The 21,775-nt window shown below is 42.7% G+C and overlaps 1 protein-coding gene and 1 long non-coding RNA gene across 2 annotated transcripts in view; both read right to left on the bottom strand.

Annotated features, from left to right (window-relative positions):
- Nucleotides 1-21,775, bottom strand: part of PARD6G (par-6 family cell polarity regulator gamma) — a 69,883-nt gene that overhangs the window by 32,316 nt on the left and 15,792 nt on the right. The window lies entirely within an intron of this gene.
- LOC116960120 lies at nt 1,652-4,376 on the bottom strand. Its single transcript, XR_004406207.2, has 2 exons — nt 4,277-4,376; nt 1,652-1,798 (listed from the first exon to the last, which is right to left on the bottom strand). It is a non-coding gene; the product is annotated as an uncharacterized LOC116960120 (long non-coding RNA).

The raw sequence follows: 21,775 nt of genomic DNA, 5'->3' as shown, positions 1-21,775 counted from the left end.
TTTAAAGGCAGGGTCCTTATTTATCCCATACAGCAAGTCATTAAAAACAAAACCAAGAATCCCCAGGATTTTAGCCTCAGTTTAGGGGAAAAAAAAAAAAAAAAAAAAAAAAAGTATTTGATTCCAGATTTCCCACAGTGATTAACATGGTTAAAAAAAGTTTCCCGGTAAGACACAAGAGCTGTACTTATCCAATCAATTTCACGCCATGACACTAAGACGCCTTCCTGCCAACAGCTGGCTCTTAGTAATCCTTCCATTCAACCTGCTGAAACACGATTTTGCACCCAAGGCCACATGCAAAAGCGTTTGGGTCAGGAGCAGAAAGAGAGATGCTGTTATGCAGGATGAGCCCCACACCTTTCCTTTCTATCCCCATAAATGAACACAATGTTAGATGCCAGATCCCACACGCCCTGAGATGGAGAAGACAGCCAGGAAATGTTTCTTTAAAAGCGGGGGTTGAAGCATATGCTATAAATTAGGTACAGCCCAGTGCAGGTGGCCACAAGGTTATAATGTAAAGCAACCTTAATTTCAGATTGAATTAATCCTAAACCCAGAGATTCACAGTATGTTGTTGAGGTCTCTCCTGCTTACTAATTAAAAGAGACTAAGCAGTCAAGAATCTGCTGTGAATTTCTTATGTCTTATGATTGCCAACTTAGATAGAAATATCAAGGAGGTGAACAACAGCTTCCAACATAAGTGAACTCCAGCAGAGGACATTTTAAGAAGTTAACAGAAACTGAGCTAGACAACAGAAAGTCTAAACCCAAGCAGGTTCAAGGCACTCCAGCCCTTTCCTGCTATAACATGCCATGTTTAAATGGAATCAAGTTTTTATGCCTCAATCCAGGGAGGATTTCCTTTTCTAGGACAGAGTAGCATACTATTTCCTTCCCTCAAATAAAGGCAGCAAAACTAGGTCTTCTGAACTTAACTTGATCCAGCAATGCTGTCACTGAGTGCTGATCGAACAAGAAGGGAGAAATTAAAAAAAAAAAGTAACATAATAGTTCACTCGGGCACTACCTTTACACTAAGACTCAGGAAATGGATGGCAGAAGTTTTATTGTAACTAGAGGGGGAGCATTTTTCTTTAATAATCTCCACAACCAAAGTTACTCAGGTGTGTCTCCAGCAGACCTAGTCTCAGACACACTGCATAGTCAAAAGATGAAGTCATCATCAGTGCAAAAACCAGTCTAGCTACCAAAGACAGAGGCTTTTCTCACACTCAGCTACTTCATAGCAAACATCTGGTGTACCTGAACAGAGCAGAGCATGGCCAACAACCACTGCAAGTAGCAAGCTCCCCAAGAAGAGGCAAAATAAAGAGTGCAAGCTACAAATTCAGTAAAGGAGAGCCCTGTAAAAGACCAAGTTGCTGGGCTGTGCAACTGCATCATGCCACCGACACCCCAGAGGGTTTATGGAACACTGACACATGTCTGCCTTAGAGCTTCAAAACATGACGACCAGTGAACCTTTAATGCATCGCTCTCTCCTGTATCAGAATGCATCCCAACCACAGGCACAGAGCAATTAATGGCTGGTTAATGGTCAGAATTGTTTCCTGAGCTGGCCAAAGCCAAACACACAGTATGATGAGTTTATGTGAGGAGTGTGTCATTTAGGACACAGCATCTTTAATTCGGATTAGGTTTTATTTACTGACTATTCACATCAGTCAATAATGCTTCCTCCTCTCCCATCTTAGGCAATTTCAAATGTGTGTGTGGAGGTGGCGGTGTGACAGAAGAAGAAGGAATTTGCTCTTCTTTCTTCCATTCTCCTAAAAAAAAAAAAAAAGACTTGCAGCTTTGGAGTTTCAGTTTTAACTGTAAGCAAGTAGTTATGCTGAGGGTATTAGGAATTGCGGCAGTGAGATCATAATCCAAGCACAACGGCATTGCACAAGTTTACTTGCATTTTCCAACCTGCCAGTCATTTGTTACATGAGGCAAATAGTAGACTGGAACTTGAGAGGGCCAGAATAAAACACCTCTTTAGATCAAGCATGTATGAAAACAGTCATCCAGACACACAGAGGGCAAAGGGGTCCATCTCCAAGATCACGGCAGACTGCTGCATAGGTTCTCTAGCATATATCTAAACTACATTGTTTTGGAACAAAAACTACCAGTGGGATTGAGGAGGCAACAGAGAAGCTGACCTGTTATTTGCTCCACCTGCTCATACACAGGTAGGAAATCTGATCACCCAGAAAATGGCTGCAGGCAAATTGTAGCACACTCAGGACATACAGCACTAATTCCTCCTGCACCTAGCTGACATAAAATAAGCAGTGCCCAGCAGGAAGCCTAGTACTTCACTTCTAATGGGTCCAGTCTTTCTCATGCTGCCCTTTCCTACCCTGTTCTAGAGAAAAGCATGCCTCTTCTTCCCCCCCTTTATGTTTGACTGTCTCTTAATCATCTTCTTAACCATTTAAATCTGGGCAAAATGATACTGCAACAAAAACATACACTTACAGTGAAAAGTACGCATGCATTTCTAAACAGTTCTGCAGGAGCACACAGCACCAGAAGAGAATTCTTACCACATAGTAGGATTTTGTACAGGAGTACCACTTGTACAGGAGTTTGATATGCAGGGGCTGAGAAAACGCCTCAAGAGACCATGTAGTAGAATTCTCTACAGCCAGACAAAAATCAATTATCTCCCAGTAAGGGAAAGCAGCAAGATGATGAGAAAAGGGCTCGGGGAAACTTTCAATGACAGTGTGAAAGGTAGCTATAAGGAAAAACAAAAACAAACAAAAAAACCCCAAAACAAACAAACAAACAAGCAAAAAAAAAAAAAAAAAAACAACAACAAACTCACTGAAGGGGAATGTAAACATCTGCCACACATCTCCACTGGTACATGGGGGTCTGCAGCCACAGAAGGCTGAGATTCACCTTTTCCAGCCTTCCATCTAGGCAGTTTGTCCTTACCACCACACTAAAGCTAGCTCTGCATGATCAAGTAGTTTGGCTCACTTTAAACAATCTATGCAACAATGATACAGAAGGTCCCAACATCCATCTTAAAGGCTTACAAGGCTTTTACTTCAGACCAGGTCTCCTGCCACTGACCAAACACCCAGCACATCAGGTGAGCTGGGTGGGCTTTGGGCATGCAGCCTCTGGTTTTGTTTTAGGTAGAAGGAACCCAGCTTGCACACCCTGACTCTGCTTTGCAATGCCAGCCAGCACACAGGGTAGGGAGTGGGAAAATCAAGAGGTTTACTGCAGAAGTGCCCTCCTGATCCAAATCAAAACATAAAAGTCAGGCATACCTATCCTTCCAATGCCTTTATACCACACCAGTGTCAGACCTATTTTCTCCTTCCTCAATTCATCTGTGTAATTTGGGGAAAAGCAGAAGGAAAAGTTTCGTAAGCCTCTTTACCTTCCTGCTGCTCACCTCTGGACCTTTCTTTCCTAAGATGAAGGGTTAACAGTAAAAAAAGGTCATGGCACATTAAACAGAGGCTCCTCCTGTGCCAAATTGCTTCTCAGATACTAGGATGCTAGTTTTGTTGAAGAATGCATCCCACCACATTGTCTTTGCAGCATGTTGTTCTGTGGTGTTCTTTAGTCTGCGTTGACAACACTGAATGCAAACCATTGACTTGAAGAGCAGCTTTTACAGCTACCTTTGAAATGGCCTGCCCCACTTGCAGCACTGCTTACAAAGTGTCCCAAGCCTGGCAGTGGTGAGGGAGGAGGATGGCACTGCAGAGATGCCCATCACACGGGCTAGATGCTGGGCTGCCGCTGGAGCAGAGAAAGAGCCAGTAGCTGGGAAGCAGCAGCCACAGCAAGGACACTGGCACAGAGGGTCCAGCTGAGACTGCTTCCTGGTGGAGCAGGAAAGGTGGAGCAGCCACTCCACTAACTCAAGAGCTCCCCAGCTGAGGAACCTCCACCCCCAAACGGGCATTACCACCACCTTGCACCAGGCTTCTGGGACATTGCTGTGCAGGGCCACAGGACAAGAAAAGCTGGATGCTTTGCTAGGCTGCAGAGTCTGGAAGCACAATTTGGTCCTATATAATAAACTCTCTTTTAAAAAGAGATTGTAACTTGTGGGAAGCTTTGGCAGAGAACGTAAATTCCTCCCCCCCCCTTTTATAAGCCTCGAAGAGCTTGAAGCAATAGTCAAAACACTCCCAAGACTTTCAGTTGCTGTCTCAGCTTAATACAGGACCATATACTTTTTCTCCTCCCACATGCATGTCCTCCCCAGTTTTCCAAAGACCCACCTTTGCCAGCATGAAGACAGGCGTAAGTTACACTTCTGGCAGCAGGGGAAACGGGCTGCACAAACTACACAGCGGATCTGCAGCAACTCCTCACAGCACGAAAGAGCGCTTGGAAAAGGGGAGAGGAAGGCACAAGGGGAACAGTGTTCTCTGCTCCAGATTGAAGATACTGAGTGGGAGTGTTTTTGTTCATTTCAAGGGCAAAAAACAATAAATTCTTATTAGCATGCATACTATAATTCAGGGTCTTACAAGCCTCAGTGCAATAGCAATGTGAAGGACATTTGCCAAGCAAAGAACTGCTGTACTGCAGAAAACTGGGTATAAAGTGGAAAAACTTCAGCAAATAAGTTTTCCTCCTCTTCGGAAGGAGTTTTACCTCAACACACTGGCATTTCATTTCCTCCCTCCATCATCCCAGTCACTGATGCTCTCAAGGCTGATGGCAATTGCCTGCATCATTCTCCCCAGCTGGTTCAGGAGGCAACAACCAGGGTAACTCAAGTGCACACAAAGCGGGGGGGATTGAAGTCAAGCTAGGAAAACAGGGTGAGTAGCAAAGCCAGAACCCTATGCTTTCGGGAGGATTTGCTCCTCTGCCCTCAAACAGCTGCCTCCTCCTGTGTCACTCCTCAGACCCACTCAGTTTTCAAGGAGGCCACCTTTCCTTTTAGTCCCCATGGCTGTGAGTCATCATTGTAGGACTGAGGTTAGCCTCTGGAAACTACCAATTTTTTTCCTTCCTGTTATGCTTGGTGATAGAGCCCATAAAGTTTTAAAGAAAAATCTGACCCAGGAAGGCATGCATTTGTTCACTGTCGCACAGCGACCCTTTTTGGTGCAGATACCTGTATTAACAATGCTAAAGAACTGTTCACACCATATATGCTAAAAAAAATTAGATGTAGTAGAGCAAATACCTGTTTATAGTATAGCAAATATCTGGTGCTAGCCACACGTTATAATTCCCTAATTCCTCAACTCCACTTCCTCACCCAAAAAGAAGGCCTATCACAGGGTGGAAAAAAAAACCCAAACAAAACAAAACCCCAAACAAAAACAAACACAAAAAAACCCACAAAAAAAATAAACCAACCAAACAAAAAAAGATATGTAGTTCTGTTAGTTTATCCCTGGAGTGCCAAGGCCAAGGGGCACTGCTCTCCTGTCCATGGCAGACAACTGCTCTCCCAGCCTGCTCTGTACACTGGGCACAGGAATCTGAGCTTGGCACCACGCTAACCCAACTATGTGGCTTCTGGAGCAAAACCAGTTCATACACAGCCAAGAGAGCACAGAATTAGCCATAATGCAACTGCCTGTACCACTCTGTGTGCAACTAGGCCCTTAGATATTCATTCTGCTTGTGTTTTCAGGTCAAAGCTTTTTTCCTTCGTAACTATGAAAACTAGATGACTTGCAGAAGTGCCTCAGAAGCTGACCACAGGCTCTAGAAAGAAGGGCTTTGCAAATAAACACCCAGCATTGCCAGAGCTAAATAAAGCAGCTGAAGTTTACCTAACTAGGAGTATGTTAACTATAACATACTTTCTTGGGAATCACTGTTTCATTCTTTGAAGCTATGAGCAACAGCATGCGCCACAGTACTGTCTCCTCAGGCTGGATATAGGATATATCCTCTGCTACTTTAATTTTCTAGTCCTTGAGTTTTTCCTTGAAAGTCTCCACCCCCAACACTACATTCCCATCTATCCACCCTCAAGCACTTGGACTAAATTAAGCCAAAAATCAAAGCCAGCTGATTATTTATTAAACAAACGGGATACATTTTGTCTTTGGTAGAATCGAGCACTCCTGGTAGCTGTAGACTTCAAACTTTACTTTGGGGGGGGGGGGAGGGGGGGAAGGAAGGAAGCAGTGTTTCACTTTAGGAAAGCACACTGAAAAGTCGTTATTTTACTTAAAAGCCATCTGCCTATAAAATGAAACTGTACATGCATGTAAGACTTAATAAGCTATAAACAAGCATCAATAGCAACACTCATATTTCAGTGATAATAGCTGGCTTTGATCACGTTTCTTTAGACTGCCCTCCCCTTCAAACCGTTTTCAACTCTCTCAACTCCTGTCAAGCCCATCTCTCACATCTGCCGATTAAAGGAAGAAGCAGAAATTGGAATTAATGGGGGTGCAGGGAAGGAGCTAGTGTGCTTTGTTTCTGTGCCAAAAGCTTCACCAGGATGCAGAGAGGTCCCTAACAAACAGAGGCCAGCAACACATGCAAATGAAAAATAGCCAGTTATGTACGCAGAAAGGCATTCCTAAATTTTTCCAGAGAAATTCTGAATACTTTGTTTCCTGTGAGAAAATGAGCATTTGACTAGAGATCTCCTAATCAGGAAACAGACATGTCAGGTATTTCTAGAATGCTAATGAATGTACAGAACAGAGCAGGGATTATCTGCTGCCTGTCTCAGCTGACACTAGGGACTCTCAGCATCTGAACTCCCTCCTGCTTTCATTCAAGTCACAGTTTGCAGAAAGATCTTTTGCATGAAAACAAAATAATACAAAAAGTCAGCTCCCAAATGGATACCGAGCACTGCATGTGGAGCTGCAGGAAGACAGAGCTTAGAAGCCACTTGCATCGGGGATTGTTTTCTTCTTCTGGTTGGGGAAAAAAGAGAAAACATATCCAAGACAAGAATGTGCAATAAAATCTGATTAAGGAACGTTAGTCACTCCTGGCTTCCCCTCAAAACAGAAGTCAAAGACTTTCCGCCATTCATTCACAAGATGTCTAAACAGTGAGTCTTGTTGAAAGAATGGGGGGGGGGGGAGGGGGGGAAGGGGGGGGGGGGGGAGAGAAAAGTGAAAAGAGAAAAAAGAAGGTTGCTTTTCTCAACCTACTAATAAACTCCCAAAAGTGCTTTTCCTTCATCCATGTGCTAAAAACCAAAGCAATCCCTGCAGCATCAGCAGGCGTTGTGGTCAAGGCTGGGTCCCAGCCAGCCAAGAGTGCAAATACAGTATTAAATGCATTCATACTTTCCCACTGAGACAAAGCCTGAAAAGCCTAACCACTGCTCCATCCTCTGTGCTGCCTCTTCCCAGTTAAGCCTCCTGATATTGCTCCTAAATAAAAATGTCCCTGACTCCTTCCATCCGTGTTTACCCAAGGAAGAGGCTGAGGGTCATGGGCTGGAACAGCTAAGAAGAGCAGGCACATTGCTGCAAACGTGTCCACTCTTCGGATTTGGCTTAGGTACTCAGTGGCTTTGCTGTTGCGATTTGGCATCCATTTACACAGACACCAGTGTGGTTCTCAGAGAAAAGAGGATTGTAATTGAAACCACCGAAAATAACCATTGGCATACGACAGTTGTTATTGAGCACAGACCCCCTTCAGCAGTTTTCATGGTCATGATTCAGCAGACACAGTGGCTACAATCCAAAAGAAGTTCTTTTTCTCCTTTTTTCTGCAAAAGGACCATGGAGCTGCACAGAGCAGCCTAGGAGAGGACCTCATGCCCTACGTTTAACTCACCACCATGCTGCATCCCCACCACAGGAGAAAATAGACTAATGCAGACAGAGAATTGTGCTAAGCCTTCACAAAGCCTCTGCGAGGGAGCCCGTTCCCCACAAGCAAAATGGACCTGGGCTGCTATTCCCAGAGGCTGATGAGTCAAGTAACTTCATTATGAAATGCTTGCTTAAGACCAGAGTTGTTATTTAAGGAGCCGGTATCTCACCTGCCTCACAAAGATAATACAGGTACACAAGACAACACACCCAGAAAGTAGTTCCTCTCTTTACCTACATAAGTGATGTGCTCTGAAGCAGCTTTTCTCTGTTTTAAACACGTCATGCTAGCACAGGAGTTGTTTACTCAACTTCTGCTGAGATAATAAATCTGGACATATAACACCTCCCAGCAGTTGCAGAAGCTAGCAAATGTACAAAAAAGCTGTTGGTTTTGGGGTTTATGTATGTTTGTTGGTTTTTTTTAAGTGAATTAAGATAATTTAAAATGAAAATTCTTCATCTCAAAATGGGCCTGGCTGAAAAGGTTACTGAATGGCTATATGAGGTGACGTTTCCCTCCAATTTTTGCCACCCAAGAGAGCAGCAGAAAGTAACATATGCCTTAGACTTCTTGTAAATATGTCTCTCTCAAAAAAAAGGAAAGGTTATAAGCCACAGAGTTTCAAAACAGGCAAAATAAAACTCCATTCCTTCCTACAAATCTGTGCTTAAAACTTCAGGCACAAGGTACCATATTTTGCATTTCCAGAGGGACGCACACAGAGATGACCATGAGGAAGATGGCCATGGTTTTAGACTTCTGTTTAAGCACCTTCTTTTGCTTTGAAAACAGACAAGCACACTGTGTCTGAAGAGAAGCTATTTACCAGTTCCCAATTTACACATCCATTGGGCAAGTGAGTTCCCACAGACATGAGGGGTTTTGTCTCACACTGGTCATACCAGATCCTCTGAGCTGTCAGACAACCACCTGCATATATGAGGACTCAGAATCTTCCAAACTAATTTGGAGGAACAACTCTTCTCCTTGGAGTCTTTACATGGTTTCAGTTGAACCTGGCACCTCAGTTTTGAATCTCATCTTCCTCCAAGGGTCCTGTGCTGCTACCTGTTCAGATTGTTACTGGTCATTGTTCCCTTGGGAGGACCAGGAATCAGGGTACAAATAATAAGCAGCGGAGCGGAGCATCTGTCTTTCCATGCACCAGCATGATACAGAGAGAGAAAAAAACAGACAGGAAACAACTTTTTTTAAAAAAATGGTGGAACTGTGCATTTGACATGTTTGTTTTAAATCAAAATAAGCCACTCAGAAATGTATACATGTGTTCTGAGCACATTATTCATTGTAACTATTTTAAAGCCATTAGCTGTCAACTGTTTCCCAGCTGATGTAGATTCCCAGTTGAAGGTGCACTAGACATCTAGACAACACACCCAAACTCTTCAGTTCTTTCTTTCCTCATTTTATCATTAAAAATAACTATGTGGCATGGGATCTAAGTGTCTTAAAAACACTTGATGATTTTTTTCATCAAGAAAAGCTTATCAGGCCAGTGCAAAAGCTGTTCACCCAGCTTTTAGAGGGATGATAAAGAGTTAGGCATATAACTTGCCCAACAAAAGAAAAAAAAAATTCAAAATGAAAGCTTACCCACCTTCAGCTGTTGGGAAAGCAGAATTCTACAAGCTGTAAAAGCTCACATGCTTTATCACAGAAATTATTACAGTATTCAGGAGTGGCTAGTAGCAGTGACTGTGCCACCACCCTGGCAGATGCACCACTTGTGTGAACTAGTAGCTTGGTAATCATCAGCCTCCCACCTTCTGTTTCCAAAAGGAACACCATTCTGAACACTGAAAAGCTCCCCCATAGAAGCACTACAATGCAAGCAAATTCAGGGGCTGTATTTCAATAGCTCTATTCTTCCACACTTTACAGCAGAACTTGCCTTATTTTACTGACATCCACGCTGCCAAGAATTGATGTTGAGATTTAGATAAACATATCACGTTTAGATAAATATGAGATGCCACCACCCTGTTTCTTCCAAGTGCCAATATTCTTAGTGCCACTGACACATAAAAAGTTTGAACCATAGTCTGTACTTTATTACGCGAATTCAACATCTAGCCTCCTTGTGATGTCCTCCCTGGTATGGTATCTCCAAAAGCCGTTCTAGCCAGATAGTGAGGTATCAGCTCCTTAGGCCTCTCAAATTGCTGTTCAGCATAGGTACTGTTTCTGCACGTGCATTTTCAAGCCAGCTGGTTGCAAATGCTAAGTACTATAAAGAAATAGTTACAGTGATTATTTGTTTTAAAATTATTCATGTTTTCCCTACATAAAAAATAGTCTTGAAGCAAAAGTTCTAGGAAGTAAGGTTTTGCAGGCAGCATATGTGAATTCGGAACCCAAGTCCTTACTATGTTCCTTTTTAAAACCAGTGAGATTTTGCCAAGTTTTTTTCCAGTTCTTTCCCATCTTTCCAATAGACGCTTATAATTTCCTGTATATTCTCTCTTCCTCTGCTTTTTGAATTGTACTAAAATTTCCTGTTTGTGGGTAGGTAGATTCTGGAAGAAACCTCAGTGATAAGACGACTGCAATCTCCGAACCACTAGACCCCCTCCTGCACACCAACAAAGCAGCCAAGTGCACAGTTGCAAGTTACATTCAACACGAGCCCAAGGAGACCCAGACTGCATCTGCACAGGGACAAGACTTCCCCTTTGATCCTGAGCTCTGCCCCAGTGCTCTGCACCAAAGCACTCCGCTTCTGCTATTCATGCCTTGGCTCATCGAAGGCCAAGCCCATCCTTGTGCACCATAGCCAAGGACCACATTCAAGAGGAGTGGGATTCATTCACTGCACTGAATAACATGTATTCTCGATTTATTTGAAGCTGCATGAAGCTAATAACATAAGAAAAATCTTATTTTTGCCTTGAAACGGTACAAATACTAAGTCGGGAACCACGTCTCAGCAAGACAGCAGGAACCAGATCTGAATAACAGACCCCACGGCTGCATGGCACAGAGCGTGAAGATGCTCTGCTCTGTAAGCCACGCCAGTCCACGGGAGCTGACCCAGCCCCAACATGCCAAAGGGATGCGAGGCCATGCCAGAGCCTTTGTGCATCTTACAGACACGGGACTGCAGCAAGCTGCCTTTACAAACCTTCAGACCTCAGCACAAGCCCAGAAATATGTCTAGCAGCATTTCCTCCACAATATTCCCTCCTCAGCAGGGATGCAACTTTTCTCTATTATTTCTGTGTGCAAGCAGCTATCCAGCAATACATGCTGCTGACACTGACATGCCTTGTAGTGCCAGGAGGTCTTTAAGACAGAGACACCTGTTTTGCTGGAATTGCTCAGTCCACACCAGTTGCAAGAGAGACACCATGAAAGGGTACCACTCAGCAAGTGCTAGCGAGCAACCTAACCAACCAGGGTTACACTAGCAGGAAAACCATTTCCCCTCACAGCTGCTGCTGATGCACATACAGAAGTTATCTTCTTCACGCTTCTCTTTTTCAGCTCTCCTGGGATATCCACACAGAATTGAAGTGGTCCGAGACAAAGGCAGTAACATTTGTGAAGACAGATGGAGCTAGTGACTCCGATTTTCCAAGATAAGCACAACACACCCATAAACCAGACCAACAAGACTCAAGAGCATGCTACCCACACACTGTATGACACAGATCAGGGTAGAAAGACACCCGCACCACACTCTGAAGCTCCAGTACTTCCTCATGATGCAATACAGCTCTGGCAACTCAGGATGCAACTGGTGAAAGGAAGGGTGTGGGATTGAGCCACCATTTACCAAATGAACTGGGACCAACTGAGGTACAGCACCGAAAAAAAACCACTCCGGGGAATACTGCAGTCTAGCCTTACTCCAGGCATCCAGAGGCAGGACAAGTTAGTTGCAGGGATGCTTTCCACGTGGTCTGGGGTTCAACACTGGTAAAGCCCACAGTATGGCAAGGCTTTGTGCATACCTCCAACAACACCCTTCCTCTTGCTCACCACCACTATGCACTTCCCAGAGCTGATGCAGATGACACGTACCCTTGCTGAGGGTCATCAGAACAGAGGAAGCCAAGTTTGTTGCAGCAAGCCGTTTCCTGTGATCTGCAACCCATGAGCTGGCTCCTGTGGCCAGCTGGTTCTGGGAATGTTTCAGGGACAGAAGATTGGTTTTGAGGTACTGCCAAGCCACTTTGCCCACGGCAGCACATGTTAAATCACAATGGATATCCAGTCTGCAGCTTCTCCCAGCGCTCCCCCTCTCCTCTCCATCCCCTCTGGATGACATTTCATGCCTGAGATGAGCTTAAATACCTGCCCCTACCCCAGAGTGCCCTACAGTGCTTGTACAACAGAGATCAATATACAGCAATGAACAAGCTCTAACACAGAGCCTGTGTTACAACCCGCAAGTACCATACTACTTTGTTACACCGTATGTCCAGGGCAAGGTGACTGGGCAACTGTGCATGTGACAGGGGGGTGTGTGCTATGGTATGGTAGCCAAACAGATCAAGGAAGGAGACATTAAATCCCACTTAAAGCAACATACAGCACAAAGCCAGTGCTCTTCTGGGGGCAGGTTGGGATGCTCAGGGCAGCCTGCAGACAGCTATTCAATTCTTCTCTTCCAGTGCAAGAAATGTTAATGCACCTTACTCTACCCTATGACAAGAGCTGCCAGATAATGCTGTCACGCAACCTTTGAAGTCAGCCAAAAAAACAGGGAAGGGGAAATTCTGCAATACTCTCACTGCCACCTTTGCATCCACAAGCAAAAAGCAAGAGACCTGAACAGAAGACTGAAGTTAAACAAAAAAGTTTCCTGTTTTTCATAGTCATGGCCCAGTGCAAGCAGAGATACCTTGAAGAGGTCAGAAAGGCACCAGCCACACACTTACTGAAATCAACTAAAACAAAAAAGAATGTGATGTGCCTCTGGGCTTGGCCTATTTACACAAGAAGAGGCGTTAGCCAGAACTAGTGAAAATCATGATCAGAATTAGCATTTTCAGTCACCCTTACAAATGCCAAGCTCACCAGCAAATCAGCAGCAGCGTCCTTTGGCCTCAATTATTGTCTGTAGGGAGGAAACCCTTGGGATACCCCCTTTCAGGTACAACAAGCTGATAAATGGAGACATCACGTGGCTACCCACATGGAAAAGTAACTCCCTCATAAAGGAACCTAATAGATGAAGCAGCAGCTTTTCAACCATAGCACTGTAGGACCCAAGCTCAGTTTAACACTGGAAACAAGGATCTCACATTTTGTGAGAGGTACAGGTAAAACCCACCATGAAGAGGTCATTTGTAGCTTTAAAGCTGGTTCAGGCTTGAGGACAGATCCTGTACCAGGGCTTGCTGCACAAATGCTAAGTTTGCTCCCTGTACGCTACCCTCTTCTCTCTCTAATACTCAGGCAGAAGTTTTAAAAGCAACGAGTACACTGCTCAAGTGTCCAGTGCCCTTTAAGTGACTAAGAAGAAATGCAGGCAAAGCAGACATTGTCGCTCCCCTCTGCTCTTGATACTTTGCCTCAGCTAAGAATTGCTCTGAAACAAAATTTTTAAAACATCTTGTTGCATACTGTACTCCAAATGTGCTATACCTTTATTTTTTCCCCTCTACAAAGGATAAGGCATGTTAGAATTATGCAGCTTCTAGGAATGCAAGCTTAGGGAATTCCCTTTTTTTCTTGTTGCTTGACACAGAGACACTACCCCTGGACTTATTTATGCAATCTATTATAAAGCATTCATTTATTCATTCAGATTCTTGCAGTTTGGGGGAAATTCTTTCTAAAACTTTACGGGTTTCTGATTAACACAATGTGTTTTTTCTCCCCTTTACTCATGCCAGCTGCATTTAAAACTAGACATTAGTAAGTACAAGAAAGCAAAAATGTAAAGATTACATTATTTTGTAAACAAAATCACTGCTTCTGCTGGATATATAGTACTAAAACTAGCCCCCAGAACTTCCAAATCGCTTGGAGGAATGAAAATGAAGCAGCAATAAAGCAGGCAAAGTGAAAAAAACAGTTGCCATCAGTGTCCAACCAGAGGTCATAACTGACAGACCCCCGCTTATCACACTTCAGTGGCATTCAGGGATGAGGAAAACAGTTTTAGGCCTTTTCAAATCCTCAGCTGGTACCTCAGCTTTAAAGGAAACAGTTGTGTTAACTTAGGCAGAAACACTGTCTTGGAGCTTGCCCCTGCCAGCAGCTGGGTAGCCTCGCAGTGCCCTCAATGTGCAAAGACGGTGCCTTCCACCAACCCTGCTGGATTCCTCTGTCTAACTTCACAGACACCAGGCAGTACATAATTCCTTATTCATACTTAAATTCAAATTAAATAAATGTCTCCTTCAAAATTTCACAACTTTTTTTTTTTTTTTTTTAAATTCTCAACTCCTCTATTATTTCTAATGCAAAGGGATAATCAGAAAACTAATTGGTCTAAGACCCATGGTAACAGGCAGGTTTTCCTCACTAACTGCTACTTCCATACCTGCTCTGTCACTGCCACTCCACCCCACTGATGCCAGTGTTCTCCAAGACTTCCAGTGCTCGGAATAAAACAGGCACCAGCACCTGCATGCTTCCACAGAACACACACTCTCTCCTGCCCGGTGAGTGATAGCCTTGCAGAGCAATTAAAAAGCTAATGCAAGGAGTAAGAAGCTGAGAGGAAGACAAAGCAAAAAATGGAGAAAAAAAAAAAAAAAAAAAGAATACAAAAAATTAAAGAAAATTAAGGAGGGAGGAAGGAGATGAGTGGCATAGAAGTTGTTGATATGAAGTTTTTAGAGGTTACTTAATGTCAGCATATGGCAGGGGACTGAAGCACAAGAACAACAGTGAAGTTTTCTAGGTTAATAGTTTCCTTAATATTCCCCCAGGATTCTTTGCTACTCTAAACATAGCACAGAGGAAAAAATAAGATTCGAGTAGATCATCATCAGGGGCACGTTCAAGAAAGAGTTCGTTCAACCACCCCCAAACTGCTTTCTCTTTTGGCGTTGAAAAATATCCAGAGTTCTTATGCGGTATTAATGCTGACACATTTAAATTTGGAACGTGCAATCCCAGTAACACAGGCAGTCTGAAGACAAAAGAGGAGCTTTCAGTCACTTTTTTTTAAAGTGGTTTGAGTTATATTTTGAGTTAATTTTTCAGTGCCTGCTATAAATACCTAGCAGAAACATCCTTCACTGCATGCTTGCTTTCAGTGCAAGAGTCTACCGATTAAGTTGTCATAAGCCCTTTAGTGTACTTAAGTTTAGAGTACTTCAGCAATTTAGCAGAAAGCCTATTCCTGACGGCCTGAATCTTGAACTAATGTTTGCATTTGCATTGTGCTATCTACCTTCCCTCAGAACATGAAAGCTCCTTAGAGCTTGTGAGGTCTCTTCAGGTAAAATCCGGTGTCAAAGAAGAGACTGTCAAGTACATTTCATTATTATCTGCTCATTGTACTTGTTTCCATCACTTACAGAAGGGAAATGACAACTAGGCACAACAGGAAAAAACCTGAGCCATGAGCAGGAAACAGAATCTCTTGTTTTGACTACTAAGGTACTGACAGATAAATAGTGGAAAATCCCCCTCATAGGGACCTTAACAGAGGTGGATCATTTGACAAGTCTTCCTCACCACTGTTTTTATATGGTTAAGCCACCTGTTAGAACAGCTTCAGTACCTTAAATAAAAAGGGTCAGTCCAAGGAAGAAAACATGAAATAGTTTTACTTGAGACTATCTTTAAGTTGACATAATTGGAGGGTTTTTCTATTTTGCTTTTTAAAGTACTGTCAGAGCAGCAATCTGCAACTGTAAGACAACAAACAGCAGTTGAGGGACAGAAAAGACTGTTTATTTGCTTGTTCTTATGTGGGTTACCAACTAAAGCTAAGCATGGAGTTGAACAGAGGTTCCTATTAAAGGCTGCAGGAGTTTCCACTGTAAACAAGTTTCTTTAGTCTAAATTCAGCAGAACATGGGATGCTGGTACCAGCTTGATGAAAATTTGAAGCAGCATCAACTGTTAAAGTCTATTTTTATTATTAATACATTTGGTTATGTGCACTTAAGTTATTAAACTCTGAAACTGAAACCAAATCTCATGTAGCTTTAACATAGAAGTGCAACCAACATCTGCTGCTAGAGACAGAACAGCAGCAGCATTTTTGCCAGGCTTCTGATCCGTGCTTACTGTACACTGCAACTGCTGATGTTTATGCAGTGCATATTTCTGCAACAGTTCCCACTATCAGTTACCAACTGACTCCACAAAGCCTATCTGTAGGTTATGCTATTTCCACATGCTTTCCCCTCCTTTCACTGAAAATTCTTGCTTACTGACTGTTGCAATTAAAAGTAACTGGTGATGAAAATCAAATATCCTCATACTCTAAAAATTGAGTTTTCGAGGAGGAGAGAAGCAGCCTCATGCCAGCTCTGCTCAGCCACCAGGTATCACTAACCATGCCAGTAACAAAATCCAAGGCTGTTTTGTGTTTATGTCTGACAAGCCAGATAAAACATAATGTTTTTAAAGATACTGAATAAAGTATTTGAAAGATAATGATTACCCTGTCTCATAATTTGCACATGAAAGCTGAAGCAGAGAAGTTACAGTAATTTGTTGCCAAGCTTCACTGGAACAAACAGCTGCATTTTACTTATCTTCAGATATCAAAGGACTTGAGTGGGACAAAGATTACTTGGCTTGACAAGCATTCAAAGACCCCTCCCGCTCAAAACCAGAGAAGTTTCTGAGGAAAATCATGAAAGGATTTAATTTAAACCTAGCAGCAATTCCTATTATGCTAGCATAAAATCTACCATCCTCCTCTGATCTTGTCAAAGCTAAGACAAGATGCTTTGCCTTCTTTCCCAACACAGTGGCGTTACACATTTCCAACAGCTACAAGCAGAGAAGTTCTTCCTCACAGGAAACAGAGGCTTCATGGCAGTGTTAAATCGCTTTAAATCTGCTGTGGTCCTGCCCATCCCATGCTAGCTCATCACTCCAACAACTAGTTTTCTGCCAAAGAGCTGGCTCAGAGAGATCAGCCACTGGGTCACACCAGTGCCAGGGCAGAGGACACAGGGTAGCAGCCCTGGGACAGTCTGACCAACAGCAGAGCCACATCCTCCAGCACACCAGTGAGATACACCTACACTGAATGTCAGGAGAGCTGCTTCTCCCCGCGCCCCTCTTCCTCTTACACAAGAGCAGATAAACTGAAGACCTCAAGTCACCTTCCTGGTACCCATGTCATTCCCTCAGACTCATACAAGACCATTGTGAAAATCTATGCAGCTTAACCAAGAGCAAGACCAGAAGCAGTTCAGTATTTTCCCTCAACATGTGTTGCAACCTCCTTTATTATTTAATATATCAGATGCCTTTAACAAGAACAGTAAAATCACATTGTTCTTGTTTGGAAATACAACATTTTGAGAAGTTGAAATCAATGCCTGCACTGTAAAACAAACAGGAAGGTTATGGAAGAACCAAAAAGAAGATGTGAAAGACTTCAACTCAGACTTTTCTAAATTCTACTCTAGAAGGCTGAGCAGTGTGTTAAAGGATTTAGGTTGCTGGAAATACGTTTCATTTTAGTTACTGCCTCAAAGCCAGTTTTTGTGTTTAACACATGTGGTTAGACAGCCAACCACCATTCCTGGGGATTATCTGCTTTGAGTATGAAAGACAATAAAACAACCCACCATCGGTTTTTCAGTCAGACCTGGGCATGATTCCCATTAGCAGATTTTTATTTTAAAACTGAGTGTGATTGCTCTGATTTTATAAATGCAAGAAAGCTAAGCACAGATGTTGGTACTCTGAGCAGAACAAAACTTTGCCAGGTAAATAACAAATTGCAGTTATGAACTGCTTCTGAACATACAGAAATATGCTGCATGGCACAGTAGTTTAAATACATTAGTCACTGCATGCAGTTGAAGAAAAACAGCATCTTCCAATCTTTAATTTAATGTAAATTAAAACAAGCCAAATCCAAAACCCAACCAGGTAAATGCACATTTTTTCCTGTTGATTTTGGATCAAGCTTTAAGTGAGACCTGATGGTAGACAGCAGCTCCAACTACTCAAGGAAAAACATGCAACGACTGGTGTTCAGTACTGGTTTACCGTTACAATAATGGACTATTAAAATATAACTAAAAAAGAAGACACTTATAGAAAGTTTCTGAAGATGGTACTTAGTAGCTTTTTACACACTATCAGTTTTCCAGACAATACAGGTATCATAAGACATCAGCCTTCTCCAACTTCAGGCCACCTCAATTAACAGCTGCAGTTCACTTGTGGCATTTACACTAAACTATCATGTAAGGCTCTGCTCCAGTTAGCTGTAGAGAGAGTTTCAGGGTTATCTGCTGTTAGAATGCTCTTCAGGTTCTTCAGTTTTTTTGCCCTTTACATTCCTGCAAGAAGTGTGACATTTTACAAAGATACAATGAAATACAGATCTGGCATCTGACACTCCAGCACTTACCACGAAGACATTTAAACCTTTAGAAAGTTTTTAAAATTAATTTTATTGATGGAAAGATTGTGAATTTGAATTAGAATCTGTTTTATGATTGACAAAGTACCCCCAAATTCATTAATTTACTGTTATTTTTATGGAAGTTGCTTAAGAACAATAATAATAAACCTGCTAATTCACAGGAACAGCAGCTGTACTTGCTCAACAGCCACATGGACAATCACAGTCCCTGCTGACATTCTAGATGTCTTGTCAAGACTGCCTGAATATTTAAGTTAGCTTGTTATTTCTCCAAACCCCAACTCCTTCAAGTTTTCCCTGAGAACAGTTCTACTGAGGGATAAGTTTTCAACACTACAGATGTATAGGAACAAGGCCACTTGCTGAAGCTTGGGCAAAGCAAGCAAGAGGTCTAAAACCTCAAACCACCATCAGGACACACCTCCAGATGTTACAGGGACAAAACAAAAAGGCTTCTCAGAAGAAGAGTTCATTAGACCTCAGTCTGGGATCAAGATGAGGCCTGGCAGGTCGCTCACAATCTCCCTTACCTCCTTTGCTACTTGAGTTACAGCAGATTTTCTGTTACTGCCCATGCAAACTCTATAAACCCTGAAGACTGGTAGGCAGTGAAGGTCTGGTCATCAGCAGCCTCCATCACTTCTCCCAGAATCAGAATCATTAGTCTGGATTTACAGTGGTGTGCTGTTAGAATTAGAGCCAAGTATCATTCCATGCACTATGCGTGCTGTACTCCAGCATCGTGGTCCTGGATCTAACTCCTTTCCTTGGAAAGGAATGCTGCACCGAGTGCTTACACAGTGACACACATGTTCATTTTGCAACACTTCTCTGAGTTTCTGAACTTCCTAGGTTAAACACAGTAGGTAACCCAAGCAAAAGAGGAAAATTCTTGAAATCTGTTACCTGGTAGACCTCCACTTACATCCTTATACCCCACTTGCAAAGTTCAAGAAGTCATTTCAGGTAGGTTTACAATGAAGACATAATAGTTCCGCTATTTATTCCATTTTATTTAAAAGCTTCCAATGCGGCCTGGTTTGAACACATAATCTGCCTCTGGGAGATGGGCATTAAAGCAAGATTTGATAATAATGTCATTCCATTTAATCAGACAAGGAAAATTGTAATGCATTCACAGTATGCAATACTAACTCTTTTCAGTTCTTACATTCTTTGTTTCTGCTTGAATTCATAGCTTACACTTAAATATTTTTGCAGTATTCAAGAGATTGTCTCAATTACTGTACTTTAAATCAGACAAAGAACAAATGGAGTCTTGAAAAAATTATGACATAGTGCAGCATCAGATAAGCTCTTCCTTCATACAGGTCTTGGCTAGAGTACAAGAGTTCAGTTATTATGGAGCAAGTCACACACATCCATAATTCCTTGCATTGTTTTAAGGTCTTCGGGACATCCGTCCCTTCCCCAGCAGCAGGCACCTTCCATAGAGAGTTCTGGATATGGCTGATATCAGTTACAGCCAAGTGAATAAATTCTTGGGCTCAAAGCACCAGCTGATATAAATCACTACTGCACTAATGAAGTCAAAAGAGCCACATCAGTTTACAACACAGGACATGACCCATACTTGCAGCATGGAAAAGCAAGTCAAAGGAAAACTGCCTTTTCTTTTTATAGCTTGGTTCTCTAATTAGGATTTTTGTCTGCCCTGTAATTTGGTATTAGAGGAAAAAAAGAAAAAAGCACTACATACTTTCAGCAGATGGACCACTATGAGCTATAAAAGCTTGTCATAGCTGAGTTTACTCAAAGATAACCTGCAAATGTCTCGGAGTCTTCAAGACCCCAAGCACTATAAACAGTAATTGTTGCAAGCACACTGGGAACATCAATTCAGGTCCTTAATAAAAAGGCTGGCTAGTAAACACTGACATCCCCTGCCTTGGGAGTAAACAGTTGCTGTGATCCTGAAAATTTGGGCTCGGGAGACTTGAACAAAAAGGAAGAAGTGGAATAAAACAACCATCCCACACCTGGACACCAACCTGGCATGTAAGAGTCCAGGCAGTGTGCACATGGCTTACCTCTGGGGACAAGTGAGGGAAGAAGCTCTTTTGAACTGAAAAAGTGCAAGACTAAGCTCAGATGAAAAACAACTAGGCAAACAAAAATGAAACTAGCAAATTGTTGCTTGATTATTGTGCAAAGAGTACGTTACCTGTTTTGACACTCTGGGAACAAATAGTTAAGCTGTTTTAACAGGACTGTATAATTCACTTGACAAGAGAAAGGATAACCCAACTATAAACTGGGAAAACAGATAAGATTACTAATCATGCAGTGGATAAACAGCTTGCTCTGCTAGAAAAAGACCTGAACTTCAACTACGCAGTCCTCCATGCCTGCTTACTTCTTCCCAGTTCTCTCAAACCCTCCCTACTTTACAACACTGTGAGAACAAACTTTGGCAGCCACCTCCCAGGGCTTCTCCCACTGAAGGGTAGTGATCCCTGATCCAACAGGCTAGGGAGCCTATGCTCTGCAGTCTCCTTCGAAGTCACAGAAAAGGACTGGCCTCATATTTTACTAGCATCTCAGCTTAATTTCCTGTCTCTGAAGTCAGAGTTTAGGGTGTGAGCTGAAGCACTGTAGGCACACCATGTTCCCTCTGGATGGCACAATGATTTCTTGGTGCTAGTCACCTTGTTCTCTAGTGCAGGTCTCCAACAGAAGGACCAGCATTGCTGTCACCCCAGTGTGAAGACAGGGAAGACAGCAGGGGAGCAGAAAAAGAAGAGAAACAAAATTTCAGTAACTCCTATTATTGTTGAAGAGAACAATTTCTAAAGGGTTCTTCTCAGAAAAGGAAATGGACATGATTGTTTGGAAGCATCCACAAGTATAAATCTCAAATGTTAACTTCAGGAGTCCCTTATTAAAGGTGCCATTAATCAGATGAACGGGCCAGAATTCACTGTTCCCTTCAGCTTTATTGAGGGAGCACGGGAGAATGTGTGTTGGGAAAGCTTTCTGGCTTTGCCACGCTGAGGAGGCATTGGCTTGCCTTCTGTGTTGCATGAGCTTCCTTACTTGTGAGCATGATTCTTTCCACTGAGCAACAGGTAAAATAAAATCTCTTTAAAAGGAAATACTGAACTTTTCCCTTAAGGTTACAACTAGCATACTTCTTCAGAAGGAGGGAGGATTTTTTCCACATATAGTCAAAAGTTTTCTCCCATTTGCCTACTTCTGCAATCAGCATTTCGGTGGCAAACCCTCTCTCAACGCAGACTTAGGGATACTCGGTGCCTTCAGCAGTCTGCCCAAGCAGAGAAAGGACAGCTGCATTTTGAACAGGACTGATCCAGAGACATGAATAAACTTGAACTGATGCAGGCATGACAAAGTCATGCAAGTGAATTCTCATGAC

The sequence above is a fragment of the Tyto alba genome, unplaced genomic scaffold, assembly GCF_018691265.1.
Source record: "Tyto alba isolate M040663 unplaced genomic scaffold, T.alba_DEE_v4.0 Super-Scaffold_27, whole genome shotgun sequence".
Lineage (NCBI taxonomy): Eukaryota > Metazoa > Chordata > Aves > Strigiformes > Tytonidae > Tyto > Tyto alba.
This window is presented reverse-complemented; position numbering and strand designations above follow the sequence as displayed.